Here is a 25,749-nt window from a genome sequence, read left to right as displayed (position 1 = left end):
AATGAAAGCATGGGAGGGCTTAAACATTTCCTATCCATTTCTCGTCTTGGGATCCATCCGTCTTCTCTTGGATTGAAGTTGAGCTGTCATCAGTTAACTGGTGCATTTGCTTATAATGTCTTTTTGCAAGAACCTAGCTTCCTCCCCCGGAGAAGGCAATGGCAACCCACTCCAGTACACTTGCCTGGAAAATCCCATGGACGGAGGGGCCTGGTAGGCTGCAGTCCATGGGGTTGCTAGGAGTAGGACACGACACGACTTCACTTTCACTTTTCACTTTCACGCATTGGAGAAGGAAATGGCAACCCACTCCAGTGTTCTTGCCTGGAGAATCCCAGGGACGGGGGAGCCTGGTGGGCTGCCGTCTGTGGGGTCGCACAGAGTCGGATACAACTGAAGCGACTTAGCAGCAGCAGCAGCTTCCTCCCTAAACCTTCTATTTACCAAGGTACTTTTTCTTTCTTCATTTCATTAGAGTCCTTGATAAATGCTTTCTGTTTCTTTAAGTGATAATTCATTAGTAAATTAAGCTTTTCCAGCTGTTTGCTTTGCTTGATGATTTTATTGCATTGCATAGCCATCATAGATACTTTCAAGTGTCAACAGGAGTAGTAGTGATCGTAATAAGATGCTAATGTGTATTATTTACTGTGTACATGGGATATTTTGAAGAGATTTTCATGTGTTTATTGAGTTAGTATTTCAAAACAACCCTGGGAGACAGGTGCTATTATTATTCTAGACAGAGGATCCAGGAATATGAGGTGCAGAAAGCTTGAACTAATTTCCTCAAGATTATACAATTAGGAAGTGACTGTCAGTATTGTCGGAGAGCTTTTGCTCTTAGGCACTACGCTAATCTGTCTCTACCTTAACAAAGAAAGTGTCTTCAAGTATGTTAAACATTTATGCCTTTGGTTAAACGTTTTGGTAGTCAAGAATTCTCCTCCTCTCCCTTTATGTCTGTTATATGAATTCATGTTTTGGACTGGGTTATTGGTAATTCCATTATTTTTACAATAATCAGGTTTCAGAGATAGATGAAACATTTAATTAAATAATGACTGGAATAAAATTTACTAATCAGATAGACTTGTTTCCTAAATCTCATTTCTTTCCCTGTATCTTTTTTGGCCTACCTCTGTTAGCTATGAACTTTAATTTTATATTTATTTGTGCTTATATGAATAAGCACTATTTATTCTGTGAGTAATTTAATTAACCTTACAAGACTTAAAATTTCCAGAATGTCAGAGTAGCCATTATCAAGTTCACACTTCTTAAACATACTCTTTTGGATTCATGACATTCCATTTTGACAGTGATAAAGAGCATACTCATAGGCATCATTGAAAAAGAATGTTGGAACTGTTTATGTGATAGTTCTACACATTTCTTTCATTTATCTAATACAGAAGGGTCTTATCAACATGCCTACAGTAGAGTTTATAATATATGAGTAGATTTTATAAGATAATTAGTAATGTGTTTAATGAAAGATAAAGAGATTTTAAGAATTTAATTTTGGAATTATTTTAGAATTAGAATTTAAAATTTTAAATTATGAATTAAGTTTACTCATTTCAGGTCATTGGCCAAATCAAATGTGGCTGATAAAATGATGATGATGTCCTAATATTGAAAGGCTAAAGTTTGTTTAAATAAATTTTTGTGTTTTTATGAAAGTCACATTTAAAATTTAAAATAGTTTTACTGCTACCATTGTGAAGAAACTGTAAGAACCTAGATTTAGACAGTACTTTTCCCTGGTGGCTCAGATGGTAAGGAGTCTGCCTGCAATGCGGGAGACCTGGGTTTGATCCTTGGGTTGGGAATATCCCCTGGAGAAGGAAATGGCAACCCACTCCAGTATTCTTGCCTGGAAAATCACGTGGACAGAGGAGCCTGGCAGGCTACAGTCCATGGGGTCACAAAGAGTTGGACATGACTGGCTGACTTCATTTTTTTTTCTTTTCATGTTAGCAATATAAAGAATGCCAGAGGCAGTGGAGAAAAGTTAGGAGGATCAGAGAAAAGAAAGAGGAAGTAATATTTTTTTGAGCATCTCTTACACTCTTAGAAACTCAGTGGTAGGGTTTTTACCTACATTATCTCATTTAATTCTCACAAAACTCTTGTAGGGTAAGTATTAATCAGTTACCTTTTAAAGATGAGGAAACTGATGTTACAAAGATTATCTTGATCTTTATCAACACAGGTAGAATTAGAATTAAAATCCAGAGCTATTTGATACTATACTCTTGCTTCATGGAGTTGTTCTTTGACCTTGCTAAGCAGAAAATTATTTTATGTAATAGCAGAATTTCTATGATATTTAAATTTTAGTCATGTAGTTATCATAAACATCAAGATACGACACTACTTCTAAATATGCTTACAAGTCTTTTCATAGATGCATATCTTTTCGAGTTGCATATCTGCCTTATCTGTCAGTGATATAGAATACTTAAAAGTAATTAAAGTAAATGTCTCAAATATGTATGGTCATTGATATTTTTCCACAGCCCAGACATTTTTATAGCAGTGTGACTCCAGATCATGCTCACTACCATACTGAAGATAACTCATGAACAATCTTATCTTTATCTCCACCCAGTTCATTTATCTTCTGTAGGAGCTCCTAAGTTAGACAACCTTCCCTTTTACTTCTGATATAGTTTTAGATAAGGGCATAATAAGTGTTTCTTGGAGATATTTTCTTTAGCATTTACCTTAGAACGCCAATAGCAAATGCATCCTTGACTGTTGTAGATAAATAAGAAAGCATCAAGCCTTTTATTGATGATCATAGTTCAGTTGTTTTAGGAATTCCAAATAAAATGATAGTAATGTATTAATTTGATGATTCTTTTTGAAATTAATTTGAATATAATTAATCTCAGTTCAGTTCAGTTGCTCAGTCATGTCCGACTCTTTGCGACCGCACGCTAGCAAAGTAATACTCAAAATTCTCCAAGCCAGGCTTCAACAGTACGTGAATCGTGAACTTGCACGTTAAACTGGATTTAGAAAAGGCAGAGGAACCAGAGATCAAACTGCCAACATCTGTTGGATCATCGAAAAAGCAAGAGAATACCAGAAAAACATCTTTCTCTGCTTTATTGATTACGCCAAAGCCTTTCACTGTGTAGATCACAACAAACTGTGGAAAATTCTTCAAGAGACGGGAATAATTAATTTACTTCTGTGTTTACTCCTTTTTTATATTTTATAACATTTCAAAGATCGCATTGTGCTTATTTCCCCAGTGACCTCTGACCAAAAGCAATAAAGTTCTAGCCTGGGTGGAACCTGGCTAGTTGTAGTTTCTCAGATTTATATAATGATAAATATTGCTTTAGTAAAACTGAGTCATATTTTTCACTGCCCCCTGTATTATTCCATCTTGGTTGCAGAAATTAACTACTACATAGTGAAATACCAAGATTTTACAGTTTTTTATATTTTAATTTGTAAGCCAAAAGTTCTACTGAAACATTCTATTATTTGTTACTAACAGAAGTCAATTTTGACTGTTTTAAAAACTGAAAAAGAAATGCTGAAAGAATATAGAGCAGCTCAGAGAGTCCCTGGGAAATCTGGAAAACTAGTCTCAAAAAAAGGACAAAAATAAAGAGAAGTTGCACAGCAGCAGACAGGACTACAGCCCCAAATCACAGCACAGCATTCATCTGATGAATATATGTATGGCTGCCACCAACAGTGACTACTTACTGCACCTTAATTATCCTAACTCACAAATGTTACTTGTTAGCTCTGACACTGTTATGTCAGAACCTTGGTGTTGCTATCACCAGTTTCCGTCTGTCTCCAGAATGGATTCTCTAATGTTCCCCCCCACTGTATCATTATCCCCCCAATTTAAGGCCCTGATGTGTGTTTCTGAGTAGTTGATTTAAAGACATATGCTAATACCATAACTCCAGAAATGATTGGGAAGTGAATGTCTGACGTTTTCAGGTTGTGTAGAGGGCAAGTGAACTCTGCGGGCCATCAGAATTCATCAGGTAGGGAAATGCTCAAATTCTGAGGTAGAGAATTTCTCAAATATAGAATTTCTCAACAATCATCAGGAAGAGAATTTCTCACATGTAGCGTTTCTCAGATAAGAAATGTAGAGAATTTCTCAAATGGGTTTTATGTTTAGAATTTTGTTCCTATTCTGAATAGTAACTCTTGATTATACCCCACTACTGTCACTTTACTTTTGTATAGTTTGTAAACTTTTAAAGCCTTTTACTTTGATTTTATCCTTATGACACCCTTATAATGTCAATTTTATAGATGTGGAAATTGACATATATAGAGGAAAAATGATTTCTTTCAGATCAGTCTTCTAAATAGTGATTATGTACTTTATTTAAGGACTTTTTGGTATATAACTAAGTCAGAGCATGTTTTAATGGTTTTTTTTTTTTTGATAATGTACTATTATTTCAATATTATTACTTTTTTTTCCTTAGTAGAAATGCTTTTCTGTATGGTGCTATTTAGCCATCTGGCTGTAATTTAGTTCCCATAAAGGAACTGCCCTCAATGGCCTTATGCTAGTAGCTGCTGCTACTGCTAAGTCGCTTCAGTTGTGTCCAACTCTGTGCGACCCCATAGATGGCAGCCCACCAGGCTCCCCCATCCCTGGGATTCTCCAGGCAAGAACACTGGAATGGGTTGTCATTTCCTTCTCCAATGCATGAAAGTGAAAAGTGAAAGTGAAGTCGCTCAGTCGTGTCCGACTCTTAGCGACCCCATGGACTGCAGCCTACCAGGCTCCTCTGTCCATGGGATTTTCCAGGCAAGAGTACTGGAGTGGGGTGCCATCACCTTCTCCGATATACTAGTAGAAAGAAAGAAAGTGAAGTCGCTTAGTCGTGTCCAACTCTTTGCGACCCCATGGACTGTAGCCTACCAGGCTCCTCTGTCCATGGGATTTTCCAGGCAATAGTACTGGAGTGGATTGCCATTTCCTTCTTCAAGGGATCTTCCCGACCCAGGGATTGAACCCAGGTCTCCCACATTGTAGACAGACACTTTACCGTCTGAGCCACCTAGTAGAAGAAGACAGAAAATAAAGGTGAAAACTAATAATGGTCAGCTGTTGATAAGTGAGGGCCATGGTCAAAATTAAGTAAGGAAAGGTAAAAAGAGAGTTCTGAGGGTGGAGAGGGGAGTTGTAATTTTAAACAGGATAGTTGAGGAAGACCTTCCTAGGAAGTTGACATCTGAGCAAAAAAAAGACCTAAAAGAGGTTTGCGAGGGAGACATGCAAGTATCTTGAAGAAGAACATTTAAGAACAAGTGCATTGGTTCTGAGACAGGCGTGTGTCTCACATGTTCACGTTAAGCAAAGGAGACGGTTTGTCAAAAGCTGGGCAAGCAGAGGGGCAAGTAAAAGGAGATAAGATAAAAATAATAAAAAAGCTTACTAAGAAATATTTTTTTCTTCTATCTAGATTACATACTGGTACCTAACTGTGCTGAATGTTTCCATTGTTAGTAAGAATTGTTAATGCTCAAACAGCATGTCAGAGGATGGATGGGGTTTGAGTGACTGTACTTTATTGGGGCACCTAGGTTGAAAACCATGGCTCAAGAATAGTTGGATGTGACGAGTAGGTCAGATTAAATATCCTCTGAAGAGCTATTTGTAATTTGAGGCCTTTTTTAGTGTCATTTTTAATGGTTAAATAGTTTTGAGAGGAAAATAATTATATTAAAAAATACAGCTATTAAAGAAAATATATTAGGATGGATCATGTATTTGCCAAATCAAAGAGAACAATTTAAAATATTTCAGGTTAAAACTTTAAATGATACAATAGACCAGTTAGGCCTAATTGATATCTATAGGACATTTCATCCCAAAACAATGAATTTCACCTTTTTCTCAAGTGCTCATGGAACCTTCTCCAGGATAGATCACATCCTGGGCCATAAATCTAGCCTTGGTAAATTCAAAAAAATTGAAATCATTCCCAGCATCTTTTCTGACCACAATGCAGTAAGATTAGATCTCAATTACAGGAGAAAAACTATTAAAAATTCCAACATATGGAGGCTGAACAACACACTGTTGAATAACCAACAAATCACAGAAGAAATCGAAAAAGAAATCAAAATTTACATAAAAATGAATGAAAATGAAAACACAACAACCCAAAACCTGTGGGACACTGTAAAAGCAGTCCTAAGGGGAAAGTTCATAGCAGTACAGGCATACCTCAAGAAACAAGAAAAAAGTCAAATAAATAACCTAACTCTATACCTAAAGCAACTAGAAAAGGAAGAAATGAAGAATGCCAGGGTTAATAGAAGGAAAGAAATCTTAAAAATTAGGGCAGAAATAAATGCAAAAGAAACAAAAGAGACCGTAGCAAAAATCAACAAAGCCAAAAGCTGGTTCTTTGAAAGGATAAATAAAATTGACAGACCATTAGCCAGACTCATCAAGAAACAAAGGGAGAAAAGTCAAATCAATAAAATTAGAAATGAAAATGGAGAGATCACAACAGACAACACAGAAATACAAAGGATCATAAGAGACTACTATCAACAATTATATGCCAATAAAATGGACAATGGGGAAGAAATGGACAAATTCTTAGAAAAGTACAACTTTCCAAAACTCGACCAGGAAGAAATAGAAAATCTTAACAGACCCATCACAAGCACGGAAATTGAAACTGTAATCAAAAATCTTCCAGCAAACAAAACCCCAGGTCCAGACAGCTTCACAGCTGAATTCTACCAAAAATTTAGAGAAGAGCTAACACCTTTCCTGCTCAAACTCTTCCAGAAAATTGCAGAGGAAGGTAAACTTGCAAACTCATTCTATGAGGCCACCACCACCCTAATACCAAAACCTGACAAAGATGCCACAAAAAAAGAAAACTACAGGCCAATATCACTGATGAACATAGATGCAAAAATCCTTAACAAAATTCTAGCAATCAGAATCCAACAACACATTAAAAAGATCATACACCATGACCAAGTGGGCTTTATCCCAGGGATGCAAGGATTCTTCAATATGCGCAAATCAATCAATGTAACACACCACATTAACAAATTGAAAAATAAAAACCATATAATTATCTCAATAGATGCAGAGAAAGCCTTTGACAAAATTCAACATCCATTTATGATCAAAACTCTCCAGAAAGCAGGAATAGAAGGAACATACCTCAACATAATAAAAGCTATATATGACAAACCCACAGCAAACATTATCCTCAATGGTGACAAATTGAAAGCATTTCCTCTAAAGTCAGGAACAAGACAAGGGTGCCCACTCTCACCATTACTATTCAACATAGTTTTGGAAGTTCTGGCCACAGCAATCAGAGCAGAAAAAGAAATAAAAGGAATCCAAATTGGAAAAGAAGAAGTAAAACTCTCACTGTTTGCAGATGACATGATCCTCTACATAGAAAACCCTAAAGACTCCACCAGAAAATTACTAGAACTAATCAATGATTATAGTAAAGTTGCAGGATATAAAATCAACACACAGAAATCCCTTGCATTCCTATACACTAATAATGAGAAAACAGAAAGAGAAATTAAGGAAACAATTCCATTCACCATTGCAACGGAAAGAATTGGCTGTTAAGTTTTCCTTTAGCCAGTACTCAAACACCTGCAGATCAGATATGTTGATTATCCCAAGAGGACATCACTGTATTTGTGATTTTTTTTTTTTTTTTTAGTTAGGAATCATACTAAGCCTAGGGGTAACTTCTATACAGTATGGATATTAGAATTTCTAGAATAAATGCCTTAATTTTTTCCAACTAATGTTTGTTTTGGACTTCAAGGCACAATAGTCTTATTATCTGGTTTCCGTGGTTGACTGCCACAGACAAAAAGCTTGAAAATTAATTGTGTGAGTATTACAGTAGAGGTGTTGAGGTTAATCCATTTAATTTTTCTATAATATCTGCTGGCTATTTGGGCGCTACTAAAACAAATGAATTTTCTCAGTATGCTCAATTTTTGTAACTTTTATTGTTAGATCCAGACTGTAAAGCTTTGGGGTGGGAGGACAATGTATGTATTTAAACTGCATTGGCAGTATAGATCAATAATATCTACTGAACACTTTGTGCTTAAACACAAACACTATGTTAAGTGATTTATACCTGTTATCGTCCTTAATTTTAAGTCCTTTGAAATTGATTACAAAATTAGCTCCATTTTTACAGATGACTAGGCAAAGTTAAAACTTTTTCCAGGGTCACACAGCTGTTTAAGTAGCAGAGCCAAGATTTGAAGTCAACTCTGGGAAAGCCATACTCTTTATTGCATTGCTGCTGCTACTGTTATCTGTTTAACTCTGTTCTACAGATGAGGAAACTGAGGTACAAAGAGGCTAAGTAAGTTTCAAAGAACTTTGACTACTTGGCCCCCCTGCTGATTCCTCGCCTGTTATCTAGAATAAATGCTAAGAATGTGTTGCCTTTCTTGATTCTGGTAAAGTGACAGCTATTAACAAAATTTGATTAGTTTGATACATTTCATATACAAAAGTAATATAAACATGTTAAAAAGCATGAAAACGTTAGAAACCTCCTAGATGATCTTAACAAAATCTGTGTTGTTTTAGAACTGCAATTTGAGAAGGACTTTACTCAGATGCTAATTTTGATCCTTTTTAACCAAAGAGCAATCCACAGGGATAACCAAGAGATGGCCCCTGTCTGAAATGAGCTGTCCTTCCACTGCTCTCACTACCCTCCCCCATTCCGGTATTTTCATCCCTTTCCTCCCCCCAACCCCCTTTTTTTCTGGAGTAATCAGATCCTACTTAACCTTCTTCCTTAAAAACAACTTCTTCTTCCTTTGAACTTCCATAATAATTGAACTGTTTTTCTCTTGCTCAGTGTATTCCTTCATTGTGCTAAAGTACATTCTCAAGGAACCTTTGAAGAAAGACTGTATGAAAGTATGCTTTCTGAATTCTTGCATGCTTGAACATGACTTTATTCACCCCTAGACTTGATTACATAGTATATGTATAGTTTTTAAGTTGTTTGACATTGCTGTTCTTCAGAGATTGGAAGGTTCTGTTGTCTTCTCTTATCCAGTATTGCTGAAAGTTGAATTCCAGTCTGATTGTGACATTTTTTAAAAATCTCTGGAAGTAGAAGGGGTTGGTCAGTATGACAGTTCCTTTCTTTATTAACAGGAAGGTTTCTGAATTGGCATCAATTCCTACATTTTATACTCTTAAGTCCTTTGTAATAGAGAAAGTACACAGAGAATCTATAGAGAATAGGAGCCAATCTGCCCAGATGTGAATCTCAGCTCCATCATTTACTTGGTTCTGTGACCTTGGGCAAGTTCTATACCCCAGTTGCCCCTGCTTTGAAATGGAGATGATGATAATAATTGCACCAACCTCACAGGATTACTAGAATGATTTAATATTTATAGATCCTTAGAATTGTAATAGGCATATAGTAACACTGGGATTAGCAAACTACAACTCTTGGGCTAGATCCAAGATTTGGCTTCTTTTTGTACTGCCTGTGAACTAAGAGTGGTTCTTAAATTTTTAAAGGAATGTTCAAAGCAACAGCAACAAGAAAGAATATATATGGCACAAAGCCTAGAATATTACTGTCTTACTTTTCCTGCCCCTTAACACATTAAATGTGATAGTTTAAAAAATGATAATAATGTAGCTGCAGGAGAATGAGGAAGATAGAAGTACTTATAAAGAAGTTCAGAAAATCTTTCGACCTTTGCCCCCGAATTTTATCCCACCTAATTTTTATCAACCTTTTGGTTTTGTAATTGTGACATAATTATGCATCAATTACAGTGAGCACTTTTGTTTGAAGAAGTATATTTTAAATGTTGTAGAATATGTTCAGATATTTATTAATGCACCTTTTAGCTTTCACTGGGCTTCTCCAGTGGCTCAGACAGTAAAGAGTCTGCCTGCAATGCAGAAGGCCAAGGTTCAATCCTTGGGTCAGGAAGATCCCCTGGAGAAGGAAATGGCAACTCACTACAGTATTCTTGCCTGGAAAATCCCATGGATGGAGGAGCCTGGCAGGCTACAGTCCGTGAGATTGCAAAGAACACAACTGAGTGACTAACACTTTAGCTTTCTAAGAACTATAGGTTTTCTTTGGCATTTCATTTGTCTTCATTGTAGGGTCTGGATAAATTGTTTGACTAATAATCCAAGTTCTTTCTTTGTCTCTGCCTTTCATTGTAATTAAAGTTAAACGCAAGGTAATTATGGCAAGAATAATTTACAGGTTAATTAGGAAGAATTGTTATTACAGAGGAGAAATTTAAAATTAGTTTTAAGTGTATGGGTTAAATAAACAGCACCCAAGGGTGTCCCTGGGAGGCCCGTGGAACAGGCTGTGGTACCATAAACCAAGAGGGTATAATGAAGAAAGCCAAAAAAAAAGGCATGAAACGGAAGAAACAGGAATGTAAAAGGTTTGGCAATGGTAGTGAATCACAAGAAACTCTCTCTTCCGCTGTTTGTTCTTGGTTAAAAAAAATACTAAGATGTGAAAACCAAGTCAGTTTTTTGTTCCAGCCTCCTTCTTTAAAAAGAAAAGCAAGTGACAAAGATGCCTCGCATTTACTGTTCTCTCTGACGTATGGCGTTCATGCTTGTATTGTGCCATTGTGGAAGAAAGTTCACTTCTGATGTAATATATCTGACCTTCCTCAGTTCTTGGCAATTCTGTTTTCTTGAAACACGTGTTGGTCATTACTCTGTCTTTTAGACAGTCAGTAGGCATTCATCCAGGAAAGAAACTAACAATAAGCAAATGAATCTATATTATGGCTAGGATAAAAAATATTGGCTTTTGAAACTGTACCCTGGGGTATCTTTTTTGTTGCTGTTGATCCAATTTTCCATTAGAAAATTTTAGGGTAGAACACATACTCTGGATTTTGTCATTGTCATTTTTACTTTTCCTAAAATTATAGTTTTGTCCATCCATAAGCAATTTGGGTATTAGCATTTGTACTTCAGGCAATCAGAATCGATGCTAAACTCAGTAATATTCCTAGTTAGTGTTTCTTGCTGGGATTAGAATTTCTATTCTTCAGTTATTACAGTGCAGATTGCCTTTCATTGGATTTCAAAATCTATTATTACCTAACTAGATTCTTACATTTATAATTTATAGACTGTTAAATTTGCAACAATGTATTTTTAGAAACATAGATTAAACACTGTAAATTTAACATTTCTACTGAAAAACCTTTAAATTGTATTATATACATACTTAAGTTTAATAACCACAATATACACTATATTTTTCATGGTTACAGAGAACTTAGAATATTAATATACTAAATACTAAACTCTTATAATATGTATAAGAGATTTCCTAGTACAGTATTCTCATTTTAGTCCAGTAGCACCCTGCAGATGAGAAACGTAATATATAGAGGTTATATGACTTCCCCAAGGCCCCATGGCCAGTATGTAGATCCAGGTCTCCTCTGAAGTGCCTTCATCTGTTATACTGTGACTTCTGTGCATGCAGAAGGCATGAGATGGGAGATCAGCTTCATCTAATCTTAGCAGTATTGCTAGACTAGCTATTTTGAGTAAATTTCTGATAGGTCTTGCTATCAGAAAATCAAAACGAAGAAAGCAGAAGTGTACAAACTATGGAATTTAGACGTAGAAGGGAATCTTAGCTTTCTAGTACACTGGTCCCCAGCGGCTGCACCTCAGAATTAACTGAGTTGCATTTAAAAACGCTATTTCCCTGTACCTGCTCCCAGAGAGTTCTGATTCAGTAGGCTCAGTCTAGAGATTTGTACTTTTTAAAAGGTTTCTTAAGTGATTCTCATGATGTTTGGGGACCTCTGATAGTCTTTTCCTTTGTTTTATGGACAAAAAAGTTAAAAGCCAGAAAGGTGAAGATGGTGCAAGTATGTGGTAAAACATGGACTCAAAAGTATTCTCTTGAATCTTAGCCCAGTGCTTTTCCCCTGTCTACTCCTGGCCTGTAACTGCTTAGATATCTTTTGCCTGAGACACTTATAGGTACTCCCAAAGTATTATAATAATGAAGAAAAGATAATAATAATAATTTTGTCCATATTTTTTCTGTTATGAAAATCATTTTGTATTTCAGTAGTATTTACTGTATACTGTGCTCCTTTCTAGTGTCAGCCCACTTTTCTACCTCACATTTTTGTTGTTTGGCAGTAATTTTTCATAGTGTATTTGCCAGTCTCCTCAACATTGACTTCAGAGCTTTAAAATACTTCTTCAAAAGTTGTCCATAAATTGAATGTACTTTTATAAGAGACTCTAGAAGGTGGGAAAAATTTGAATAATAGTTAAATGATACATTTTCTTGTAGTTGGGCAGTTTATGGTCTGGTAACTATGTCCGGGAGACTATATTACTTGTATTATGGTATTTGTTAATAAGAACCAAACCATATGCCTGGCCAGAAAGAGAAAACACAGTAGTTAGAAGGATGATAACAATTAAAATGTCTAGCAGAAATACATTCCCAGCGCTGTGTTAAGTGCTTTGCAGACGCTACTTCATTTACTCCTTCACAATAATTCTTGGAGGTAACTTTGCTGTGAGAGATTTTTTTTTTCAAGGTACAGTACACCAAAGAAGTGTGCTAGATCTTTTTGATAGAAAGTATAAACTATTATTATCTCTCCTCTAGATGAATAAACATAAGAATATTTTAAATAACTTACTTGTAATCATGTATTTAGTAAGTGGCAGATCTAGGACTTGAACTCAGTCCTGACTCTAAAGTCCATGTTCTTGATTCATTGTCACTGATGCTCTTTTTATTTAGCAAAACTTACCAGAGTTCCTGTGCTGTACTTGACATACTACTAAACCTGAAAAGTCAGAAGTGATTGGGTACTTTGCCCTTGAGATTGGTATCGATGGTAATCCAGAAGACAGTAATTAGAGTTGTCATTGAAATTTCAACTTCATTCAAGGTGTATGGAACTTTATTGGACTATTGTACTAATTTCCAGAGATATCACATTTTTCTTTTTTGTCAAACAAAGGAAAACATTCAGATGAGTGTATGATAAATGTGAACTGACTGCAGTACTTGAAAAGAAGGCGATGGCATTGAGAATCATACCTCTGTACTCCAATTTGAAGGAAGGTGAAAAGTTCCTAGATAGAACAAAATCCAGGGGGTACAGAGCCAATGTTAGGGAAATAGGGAGTAGAGGAATGTGATGCAAAGGAGGAAGGGGAAAACTAGGAACTTTGAAGCTATATGATAACTGTTAACATTTCCTGTTTTGAGGTTATGAAGCAGGACTAAGAAGAAAGAAAGGGGATAGATGAAAAAGTTGCTTTTAAAAACTTTAAAAAATATTACTAGATTTATCCTAAATAGAATGTTAGATCTTCTGGTGAACAGAGTGGAAAAATAAGGGGATATTGTCTAGAACTACAAGGTGAAAGAAAGCACTTTACTTGCACTATTTAGAAGAGATGGCCACACAGTAGTTGTCAGGCTAGCCAGAAAGAGCTGTGCAACTTCGATTAAAAACTAATTAAAATTTTAAAATCTGATCCCTCAGTCACACTAGTCACATTTCAAATGCACAGTAATTATACATGGCTGATGGCAATCAAATTAGATAAAACATTTCCATAATGAAGAAAAAAACTTTTATTGGACAGCACTGCATTAGGCTCACCATATGCTTTTGGGGTATATATTCAGGATTTGGCAGAGAGCCTTTTAAAATTTATCAAAGATAGGGATATACTGAAGAAAGATAGTAGAAAATAGATAATCTCGTTTTGATGGGCTTTCCTGGTGGCTCAGGCGGTGAAGAGTCTGCCTGAAATGCAGGAGACTTCGGTTCTATCTCTGGGTTGGGAAGATCCCCTGGAGAAGGAGGTGGCACCGCTCCAGTATTCTTGCCTTGGAAATCCCATGGATGGAGGACCTGCCAGACTACAGTCCACTTGATCACAAAGAGTTGGACACGACTGAGCGACTTCACTTTAGGCTTTAATCTAGTTTTATCTGTGTTCTTGTCCCTTCCAAATGAGGGCTAAGCCTTTAATCTAGGCTTGATGCCCTGAGACTGGGTGTTGGTAGGGTGTGCCCGTGACTGGAGTACAAGAGCTAGGGTGAGGATAGCCTTGGAAACAAGGCACAGAACACAGTCTGACAGACTAAATGAGCAAAAGATGCTCAGTAAGAGCACATAAGAGATAGCTTGAAGTATAAAAGGACGCAAGAGCCCCAAGGGTTGGTAAAAGCTTGTTGAAGTGCAGTCATCTTTGGGAGTGTCTGTGTAAAGCAAGAATTTTAAAGAGGATACAGGATTGCTGCTTGCGGCAGATTTTGTAAGGCTTTCAGATCATAAAGAAAATGAGCTCTCTTTTATACACATTTTATTTCAGTATTTTTTTGGCAAGGAGAGTGATCTACTTTCTAACTGTAAAGGGTGGAACTAGAGTTGCCCTAAGGGAACTGAAGTCTCAGATCAGTGAAGATTATAGGAGAGTATGTGGTTATTCACAGACATAGTCAAACATCCTAATACAGATGGATTTTGTCCCAGGGTATGGAGAGAATTTACAAAAGAGATTAGCAAACAAAAGCCTTTATTTTTCTTGGAGGCACTGTAGAGAATGAGGAAAGTTCTCAAATGCTGGAGACAGGTACACAGTACTCTGATTTTCAGAGGGAGGAAAAATGGGTTCCACAAACAATAAATGTATTTGTTTGGCATTAGTCTCTTTCTGAAAAGATGAAAAACATGGATTTTGAGTACCTGAGAGAGGAGGTAGTGGAATCAGCATGGGCTCACATGCATAGTTGCAACAGATTGGCCCCTTGGATCCGTGTACTAGCTGTTGCATCTTCCACTTTTTCAGAAAAGTTTGAGAACTCGTGTTAAATTTTTAAGTCAGGTAAAATTCATCACTGAGGCCATCTTGTCCTAAGCTTTACTTTTGTTCCGAGGTTTTTGATTCCTGATTGAATCTCTTGTAGATTTGTTCAGATTTTCTGAAGAATTTCTTCTAGAGTCAGTTTTGATAGTTTTTTTTTTTTTTTTTTTTTTTAGGAATTTGGCCATATATCACCTGTGTTATTTAATTTATGGGTTGCAAGAGAGTCAGATATGACTTAGAGACTAAAAGGTAACAACATAGAATTCATAGCATTTTCTTACGATTCTTTTTACTTGTCATATCTGTAGTAATGGCCCTACTCTTTTTAGACTTTAGCAGTTCAAATTTCCTCCTGATTTTTCTTGGTCAGCCTAACTAAAAAATGTACCAAATTTATTTTGATAAAAAAGAAACCAACTTTTGGTTTTGTTGATTCATTGTATTGCTTTTCTGTTCTCTGCTTTAGCTCCATTTTAATCTTTATTATTACTTTATTTCTGCTACTTCTTGAGTTGAAGTTACTCTGTTAGCTTTTTGATTTGTGATCTTTCTCTCTCTCTTTTTTTTTAATGTAAGCATTTACTGCTATAAATTTCTCTCTGAACACTGTTTTAGGTTTTAGAATGTTGTTTTCATTTTTATTTGCCTCAAAATATTTTCTAACTTTACTTGTAATTTCTTCTTTTGACCCATTTAAGAATATATTGTTTAATTTTCAGATATTTGTGAATTTTCCAGTTGTCCTTGTTCTTGATTTCTAGTTGCATTCCATTGTTCAGAGAACATACTTTGTATAATTTCAGTTGTTTTAAATTTACTGAGACTTGTTTTGTGTCCTAACATATTTGACTCATCCTAGGATATGTTCTGTGTACAGTTTTGTGTGTGTTGTACTGTACATACCTGTTAAGTCTAGTTGATTTACAATGTGGTTCAAATCCTCTATTTCCTTATACATTTTCCCTGCTAGATTTCTCCACTGTGCCTTCTTTTGCTTTTAATCGATATTTTCTCGTGTACTGGTTTGATGCCTTCCCATCTTTTTCTGGATTTTTTTTGTATTGTTTTTTCCTTAGTTGTTACCCATCTCATAACAATTAAGTTTGAATTGATTCCAACATAGTTTCAATAGTATTTGAAAACTCTGCTCCTTTATAGCTCTGTTCTTGATATTTTCTGTCAAATTTTTTGTTTCTATGAAGGGGCCATACTTTATTTACAATATGTAACATAACAGTTTCTTTAACAGTGTCATATTATAAATTATATTATCAGTTTACACAGACCTGAAATATTAATAAGATTAGATCACATAGTTTAAAATTATGTTTTAAAATGCTAAGAATTACTTCAGACAATATTATTTTAGAGCCATATTATTCATATTGGACCTCAGACTTCAGAATTGGTTTTATAATGGGTAGCTGTTCTGCAACTTATTCTTCTCTTGGTTATGTAGCTGTTATGCTTCATATTGATCATAGATTGGTCACAATCTCAGTTTACCATTAGTAGCTGTTTTGATTTGAAGCAGGTGGCCTGAAGAAGCAGCATCCATGAATTAAAACACTAACACTTTTTCTGTGTATTTTAAAAATCTTTCTCAGAAATAGAAAGGCTTTTCAGTACAGAGGTGATTTTAGAACTCAAATAAATATTCTTTCAGGTATCACATAATTAATTTATATTAGCTTGACTTTTGTATAACAATATTCACTTATGTAAAATAACTGCTTATTTTAACATAAAAGTGAGCTAAGAATTCTGTTTTTACATAGAACTTCTTATGAGTAATTATTTAAATTCTGACCCAAATAGATGGTTATTACATTTATTCTTTAATAATTTTAAAATGGGAAAAATTATTAACAATGAAATTCTTACCATCTGATTTTTTTCACTTCTCTTTCTCTCTCTCTCTCTTAATATCATTCATTATGGCTTTGGACAGCCTCCAGGCACCTGCCTGTATTAACTACAGTATAGTTAAAGTGAAATGAAAGTGGTAATTTTCTTCATCATTTGAAATATCTATACTACACTGATAGTACTAAAAGAAAAGCTAACGTTATAAATGCTTAAAGACTTACCTATGATACAAGGAGCTTTTTATATGACTTGTTTTCCATCTGGGTTAGTATATACATAAAGCAATAGAATATTCAAGTTAGGAAGGAAGTAAAAGATCATCTAGTCTTACTTTTCTTGAACACATACCTAAATAATATACTAGCTTCTGCAAGGACAGAGCCAATGGTGAATAACTCAGTCCTTCTGAAGATGATACATCTCATTTTTGAATATCATTAACCAATTAAAAGGAAATGCTTATAGTGAAGCAAAGTCTGTCTCCCTGTGTTTCTTTCTTTTTAAGTCATTGGCCCTAGATTTCTTAGAGGCTGTAAAGAATACCCTAAACTGCCTTCCTCATAACAGTTGTGAAATATTTGAGGACAGCTTTTGTGGCCCCTCTGTTTTGGTCTTCATTGCTGAAATTTCTCTGCTAGATTAAAAATGTCTAACTCCTTCAGTCATTCCTCATGTGTCACACTGTCCTTCTCTATCACTGAGAATGTCTTTCAGATGGCCTCTACCAGGGGCACAGACCATGAACAGAATTCAGGGAATCCATGGATTTGGATATTTTATTAGTCAAGTTTCTCCAGAGTCTATCTTTTGAGCCAGCCTGTCCTAGTCTTTATAATTTCTGAGTTACTATTATTGTATTCTCTGCTCTTTGTTTTTGTCATCCACAAATATGATAAGCAAACCTTTTGTATCACAGATTGCCACACCTGGTGCCCATCAGAATCAGCTGAGGAACTGTAAAAAACAGACTCTGCGGTCCTACCTCACACTTAGAAATACTGACTCTGCACCTAGTGATTTTATAGCACTCCTGGCAGTTGTCTGTGGGTTCATATGTGGAACCCATTATTTTATACCGTACATGCTATTAGAATATTACAGGTGTTGCAGTAGCTATGTCTCTTCAAGTTGACCTGCAGTACCGTTAAGTTCGAACAATTATTAATTTATATTATAGTGCTATAAAATTCATACTTCCCCATTTTGATCAGATTTGAGAAATGAACAATTTACCTGCCTCACTTCTTTGATCTGCCATCTAACAGTAAATCTTGTCCAAAAAGAGACTGTCATTCATTTTTCTAGTGACTTGATATAAATTTCTGATCCCTGCTTTTTCACCTAATTTCTTGCAATTCATTCCTTAAATCTTGTTTTTGATCCATTAATATCAGCTTCATTATTTGTGTTGGGTTCCTTTAGAAATCAAGACTAAGACGAGGATGTGGAGTGGTCAGTTTAATTTGAGAGTGGGAGTGGAATTGGAAGGAAGTAGAGGAGAGTGAAACAAGGAAGGAGGAAAAGCCCATATATGAATGTATTACCAGGACTAGATTATGCTGGGATTTCCTGAAGAGTGTTCAGAATGCCAATCAGGTTTTTTGGGCTGTGCCACTTGGTTTGTGGGATCCTAGTTGCCTGATCAGATCAGATCCAGGGATCAAATCCAGGCCCCCCTGAAGTGGATCCGTGGAATCCTAACCACTGGATGGTCAGGAAATTCCCACTGTTGCTTTTTGTTAGTTGAGGGTTGCTCTCCCTCCTCAACCTGGGGGAGTTAACCTGCTTGCTCACAGGCTGAGTGGCCCAGTGTAGTGCCATTGAAAGCCCTGAGATGGGAAAATGGGAAGATGAGCTAATGCATGTTTAAAGTGGTTTTCTGGGGACTTCCCTGGCAGTTGGTCCAGTGGTTAAGACTCCAGGCTTCCACTGCAGGTCACAGACAGGTTCAGTCCCTGATCAGGGAACTAAGATCTCACATGCCGTATGGTACAGCCAAAATAATAAAAATCAATAAATCAGTAAATCAGCATTCTGTTAATATGAGTTTTCCCAGGACACCACGGCCATGACCAGAAGTGGGCTGAGGAGCTGTGACATGGGGTGCCAGTGGTCCCAGCTACAATTATCTTTTACATTTTATGGAATCCGTTGTTTTTTTCTCTTCTTTTCCCTTTCAGAAGAAAATTACATTTGTTTGTTTCTAGAATCCTTCAGTTAGAAATGACCTCATGTGTTAGTTCTCTCCATATCCTTTGACTGTAATTCATCTTTACAGGGAAATTGAACTTACCTGTACTGGGCTTTAGTTCCAGCATTACAATGTTAGCTCACATCTTTTCAATCCCTGACACAGAAAAATGGGACAATCTAGGAGGCAGAGTTTTGCTTTCTCTGTTAGGATTAAAATACTTTCTGAGATAAGTTCTAACAGCAGAAAAGTCCCTTTTGATGTCTCTTGTATTTTACAAGTCATAGATGATTTTGAGGTTTGGCCTTTTTGAATGTACTGGTCAATTTAAATTTCTTTTCCTAGCTCTGTTAAAGTTCATCCCTTCCTTGAATTTTCTGCTGTGGAATCATGGCTCTGTTTTCTGTGATAAATTTGAAATGTTTTCTTAAATTTAAGGAGTCACATATGACTGTCTAAACTTTCTCTCTATGGCGATCGCACTGTTTACATTTGCTTCTTGGTTCTGGTTAGCACTGGACCCTTATTGTCTGTCTGTGCAATACAAAGGCTTCTGTCTTTTTTTCCCCCCTCCTGCCCCATTCTTTCTTCTTTTTTCTCTGTTCTGTTCCTTCTTCCTCTGAAAGCTGTCTAGTGTTTTAATATGGTCTATTGAATTTTCACATTCTGAACTGTCCTTTCTGCTCTCATTTATCCCATTGCCTTGGGACTCTTATTCAATGATTAAAGCTTATCTGATAAACTATTTGGAGCCCAGATATTAGGAATGGTAATGTTTGGGAGACAAACATAATTGTCTTTTGTCAGGAACCTAAATCCCTGTTTCCCAAGCCCCACCTTTTTTTCCCTTATCTTTGAGACATGGGGTCACAGGAAAGATCAGCTGACTATTAACACAATGGAAAAGGAATTTAGTTCTTTGGAGGGAGAAATATAAAAGTTTCAGCTCAGGTGGTTTTATCCTGAAGCGAATATCCATGGAGTTTTCTTCAGTACATATTTTAAAATCATTTTATTTTATGGCTAGTTAAAGAAAGTTACAGAGAAGGCAATAGCACCCCACTCCAGCACTCTTGCCTGGAAAATCCCATGGATGGAGGACCCTGGTAGGCTGTAGTCCATGGGGTCAGTAAGAGTCAGACACGACTGAGCAACTTCCCTTTCACTTTTCACTTTCATGCATTAGAGAAGGAAATGGCAACCCACTCCAGTGTTCTTGCCTGGAGAATCCCAGGGACGGGGGAGCCTGATGGGCTTCTGTCTATGGGGTCGCACAGAGTCAGACACAACTGAAGCGACTTAGCAGCAGCAGCAAAGAAAGTTAAGAGGAAAGAGGGAGCACAGATCATAGATCTGCCAGTGGCACAGATGAAAATATTTAAGGAAAAGAGAAGACTAGGGAAAATCAGAGTGGCACTGTGGGATTATATTAAGTATGATAAAGTGAGTTCTGCATTTGTTTAGCCACTGTGTATCTATGTGTGTGTTTCCTGGTATACGAGATCTCACATAGTAGTTTTCAATAAATGGTTGTTAATTATGGTAAGGTGGTATTGATGTAATATTGTTACGTAGGGATAATGATCATGGTGTATATCCCAAATATGAATGTTTCCTAACCAGCACCAGTGAAACTTGCATTCTTAGAAAAGCTATCACACTAACTTACTTTTTCGCTTGCCTTTCACTCGAACATATGGAGTAAAATTTGTGCTGGATGACTTTCTGAGTATTGTAACAGCTTTATTTTAAAAATCAAGTAGTGAAAAGTGAAGTGAAGTTGCTCAGTCATGTCTGACTCTTTGAGACCCCATGGACTGTAGCCTACCGGGCTCCTCCATCCATGGGATTTTCTAGGCAAGAGTACTGGAGTGGGTTGCCATTTCCTTCTCCAGGGGATCTTCCCAACCCAGGGATCGAACCCAGGTTTCCTGCATTGCAGGCAGACACTTTACTGTCTGAGCCACAATGCCAAACCAGCACTTTCTCTGAATGTTTAGTGATTTGTGTGAGGATATTTGAAGGAGACGCTTCCAAAGTCTGCAAAAATTTCATGTCAAGAAGATGATGTTTTTGTAAACATTTCAGCAGGTCACAGTTTTCTTAGGCACACCTTGATAGCTGGCTTTTATTTACTCCCTTATCCATTCTCTATTTCTTTAGAGTGCCTTCCATGAACCATGTACTTTGTTAGTGACTGAGGATAAGTAAGGAAGGCATCTTGCCATCAAAAAGTCTAAAAGGTAGAAATGTAAACAAATACTTGAATTTTAAAGTCAAAATAAAATTGGATGCTCTCAATGGTGGATTTTTTAAAAATGAAATCTCTTCAGGAATAATAACATTTGACATTATTGAATCCTTGGTTCATAAATTGAGTTATTGGGTGTTTAAAGTTGACATATTCTCAGATGCCAATTCTGATTTCTTTAGTAAAGTTGAAAATTGTTTAAGAATCCAATAGCTTTGATTTCCTTAGGTAAATGTTAAGCTAGCTATTCATCCCCTATCTTCAGCATTCTCTGCCAGAGAAGTATTGTTATTTTTATGCCCCTGTGTTTAAGTGATAGAGCTAATTTAGTTGAAAATAGAATGATGTCTGAATTTATCCCTTTTAGGGGATCGGAGGGGAGCAGGGGCCACCATCTGGCCCCATATTGTTTTTACTTTTTTAGCGTAATAAAAGAAGCCGGTTTATAAATATGAAACTGGTCAATAAAATTGACTTAAAAATTTCCTCATATTTATTACTGTTTTCCATAGAAAGATAATATTTTCTGCAATGTCCAGTCATTTCAGTTCAGTTCAGTTGCTCAGTCATGTCTGACTCTTTGCAACCCCATGGACTGCAGCATGCCAGGCCTCCCTGTCCATCACCAACTCCCAGAGTTTACTCAAATTCATGTCGGTTGAGTTGGAGATGCCATCCAACAATCTCATCCTCTGTCATCCCCTTCTCCTCCTGCCCTCAATCTTTCCCAGCATCGGGTCCTGTCCAGTGAGTCAGTTCTTCGCTTCAGGTGGCCAAAGTATTGGAGTTACAGCTTCAGCATCAGTCCTTCCAATGAATATTCAGGACTGATCTCCTCTAGGATGGACTGGTTGGATCTCCTTGTAGTCCAAGGGACTCTCAAGAGTCTTCTCCAACACCACAGTTCAAAAGCATCAATTCTTCGGCATTCAGCTTTCTTTATAGTCCAACTCTCACATCCATACATGACTACTGGAAAGACCATAGCTTTAACTAGATGGACCTTTGTTGGCAAAGTAATGTCTCTGCTTTTGAATATGCTGTCTAGGTTGGTCATAACTTTTCTTCCAAGGAATAAGCTTCTTTTAATTTCATGGCTGTAATCACCATCTGCAGTGATTTTGGAGCCCCCAAAATAAAGCCTATAACTTCTTCCATTGTTTCCCCATCTATTTGCCATGAAGTGATGGGACCAGATGTCATGATCTTAGTTTTCTGAATGTTGAGTTTTAAGCCAACTTTTTCACTCTCCTCTTTCACTTTCATCAAGAGGCTCTTTAGTTCTTCTTCACTTTCTGCCATAAGGGTGGTGTCGTCTGCATATCTGAGGTTATTGCTGTTTCTCCCGGCAATCATGATTCTAGCTTATGCTTCATCCAGCCCAGCGTTTCTCATGATGTACTCTGCATAGAAGTTAAATAAGCAGGGTGACAGTATACAGCCTTGATGTACTCCTTTCCCTAATTGGAACCAGTCTGTTGTTCCATGTCCAGTTCTAACTGTTGCTTCCTGACCTACATACAAGTTTCTCAAGAGGCAGGTCAGGTGGTCTGGTATTCCCATCTCTTGAAGAATTTTACGGGGTTTGTTGTGATCCACACAGTCAAAGGCTTTGGCATAGTCAATAAAGCAGAAATAGATGTTTTTCTGGAACTCTCTTGCTTTTTTGATGATCCAGAGGATGTTGGCAATTTGATCTCTGGTTCCTCTGCCCTTTCTAAAACCAGCTTGAACATCTGAAGTTCATGGTTCACGTATTGTTGAAGTCTGGCTTGGAGAATTTTGAGCATTACTTTACTAGTGTGTGAGATGAGTGCAATTGTGCGATAATTTGAGCATTCTTTGGCATTGCCTTTCTTTGGGATTGGAATGAAAATTGACCTTTTCCAGTCCTGTGGGCACTGCTGAGTTTCCCAAATTTGCTGACATATTGACTGCAGCATTTTTACAGCATCATCTTTTAGGATTTGAAATAGCTCAACTGGAATTCCATCACCTCCACTAGCTTTGTTTGTAGTGATGCTTCCTAAGGCCCACTTGACTTTGCATTCCAGGATGTCTGGCTCTAGGTGAGTGATCACACCATCGTGATTATCTGGGTTGTGAAGATCTTTTTTGTACAGTTACCCTAATATAATTCTATAAATACCTTTAAAGTAATGATTATATTCAATTAAAATCACTTGTTTGTGGGCTGGTACCAATATTTGCCAGTCCCTGTCTGTATGAAAAGAAATTTTCAAAGGTGACATATATAAGATCATTACAGATGAACATTAACAGGTGACACTGATGTTGAGGATAGGGAAAAGCAACTATATAAAGGAGTCCCAATTAAATGAAATGCTCCTTCCAGATTCATTTCATTCTTCCCATGGGCAGAACTTCATTACAAAAACTTCAACTGTAGCAATATGTTTGTAGTTATAGAAGCCCTACATAGTAGCTTTTGATTTTGCTTTTTGGCTTACAAAGTCTAATATATTTACTCTCTGGCCCTTTAAATAAAAAGTGCTAAACAATTACTCATTTGTTTTTAAGTATTCTCATTATTATCCAAACACAAAAGTCTATTGGTGAGGTTTCAGCTGTCAGTATAGAAAAAAAAAAAAAAAAAGACATCATTTCTGGAACAGACTTTACCATTTAATCCAACTTCTTTGATTTAGTGGACGCTAGTCATTGGTAGAAGTAAAAACAGAAGTAAGATATTCTTATTTTCTGTCTAGTATCCTTTCTAGTATACTTTATATGCAGGTGTTCATGCTGGGTGCTAAGGATATTAAAGGAGAATTATGAAAAACAGTGCCTAAATCACATGATGTAGGGTAGTACATCAGCCATGGTTTTAGGGAGAAACAAATGGCACACTAAAATGGAATAACTGAGGATCATTATAGGATTTCCCTCATAGCTCAGTTGGTAAAGAATCTGCCTGCAGTGCAGCAGACTCAGGTTCGATTCCTGGATCGGGAAGATCCCCTGGAGAAGGAAATGGCAACCCACTCCAGTATTCTTCCCTGGAGCCTGGCAGGCTATAGTTCATGGAGTCACAAGAGTTGGACATGACTTAGCGACTAAACCACCACCACAGGATCATTTAATAAAGAACTATTTATAGCAGGAACCTGGCCTGTCCGGTTCGGGGTGTGGGTGACCAGCAGTGGCGTTGCCGCTTGGCATTACCCACCAACCGAGGAAGGGGGTTTCCCTGGTGGCTCAGATGGTAAAGAATCTGCCTGCAATGCAGGAGACCCAGGTTCAAGCCCTGGGTTGGGAAGATACCCTGGAGAAGGGAACGGCTACCCACTCCAGTGTTCTTGCCTGGAGAATTCCATGGACAGAGGAACCTGGCAAGCTGCATACAGTCCAAGGGGTTGAAAAGAGACGGACACAACTGAGTGACTAACACTTTCACTTTAATTTGTAAAAGTGTGAAGAGAGGTAACGGAAATAACCCTTACTACTGCCTGAAGAGACAAGGGATAAAACTCTGGGAGATACAGAAGAAGGTCCCTCACAGGAGCTGCAGCTTTAGAGGAGGAATTGAGCTACTGTGAGCCTGTGCTGTCTCAGAGGGAGCTGATGGTATCCTCACCTACAAATACCTCGGCCTCACTCTCCTCCTGCCCTCTCCTCTCCTGCTGGTGCCTCCTGTAGTCCCCCATGAAAAGCCAGATGACAACCTTTTGATGCAGTCCAAAATGCTCAGCCTCCTGAGAGAAAACTGCCATTTAGAGAGTGGATCTGAAGGGACAAATAGAGAATATTCAGCATAGGGAGCAAAATTGTTTATACAGCAATGCACGCTAACATAGTCTTAAGTGTGAGCAATCTAGGCAACATGTATTTTGGACAATAGCATATAAACAGATGAAATTATATTCAATTAAAATCAATTAAAATCAGAAAATACCATTTTCTGAGCATTTTCTGTAGTGCTTTATGTTTTATAAAGTACATTCTTAATTTTATATTCACAACAGGTTTAAGATAGTGCATTCTTTTGTATGCTGGCATCTGGAACAAAATAGCTTAGCCCCTGGTTTTCTAGGAGAAGGCGATGGCACCCCACTCCAGTACTCTTGCCTGGAAAATCCCATGGGCGCAGGAGCCTGGTAGGCTGCAGTCCATGGCGTCGCGAAGAGTCAGACACAACTGAGCGACTTCCTTTTCACTTTTCACTTTCATGCATTGGAGAAGGAAATGGCAACCCACTCCAGTGTTCTTGCCTGGAGAATCCCAGGGAAGGCGGAGCCTGGTGGGCTGCCGTCTATGGGGTCGCATAGAGTCGGACTGAAGCGACTTAGCAGCAGCAGCAGCAGGCTCTTTCTTCTATTGCATAAAGTTGTTCTGTTCTCTAATAGAAGCAAATGTTGTTTTTAGTGATTAAGAACTCAGCTTCAGCAGTAGACCAAGTACTATATGCCAGGAAGGCAAGTAATGTATTATAATTATTTATCATTTGAAAATTCTTTACTTTCACATTCTAAAAATTTATTTACTTAT

At 37.1% G+C, this 25,749-nt stretch overlaps 1 protein-coding gene across 4 annotated transcripts in view; it reads left to right on the top strand.

The window, feature by feature from the left end:
* Window positions 1-25,749, top strand: part of PDE3B (phosphodiesterase 3B) — a 167,877-nt gene that overhangs the window by 61,525 nt on the left and 80,603 nt on the right. Inside the window, exon 1 of one of the 4 annotated variants that reach the window (XM_086339873.1) lies at window positions 15,102-15,178. The exons of the other annotated variants lie outside the window; for them this stretch is intronic. The gene's annotated coding sequence lies outside the window, so the exon portion shown is untranslated. Of the gene's footprint in view, window positions 1-15,101; window positions 15,179-25,749 lie in introns of those variants that run through there. 4 annotated transcript variants of the gene reach the window in all.

This window comes from Bos grunniens, chromosome 15, assembly GCF_055505025.1.
Source record: "Bos grunniens cultivar Pamir isolate PY7600 chromosome 15, Bosgru_T2T1.0, whole genome shotgun sequence".
Taxonomy (NCBI): Eukaryota; Metazoa; Chordata; class Mammalia; order Artiodactyla; family Bovidae; genus Bos; species Bos grunniens.
This window is presented reverse-complemented; position numbering and strand designations above follow the sequence as displayed.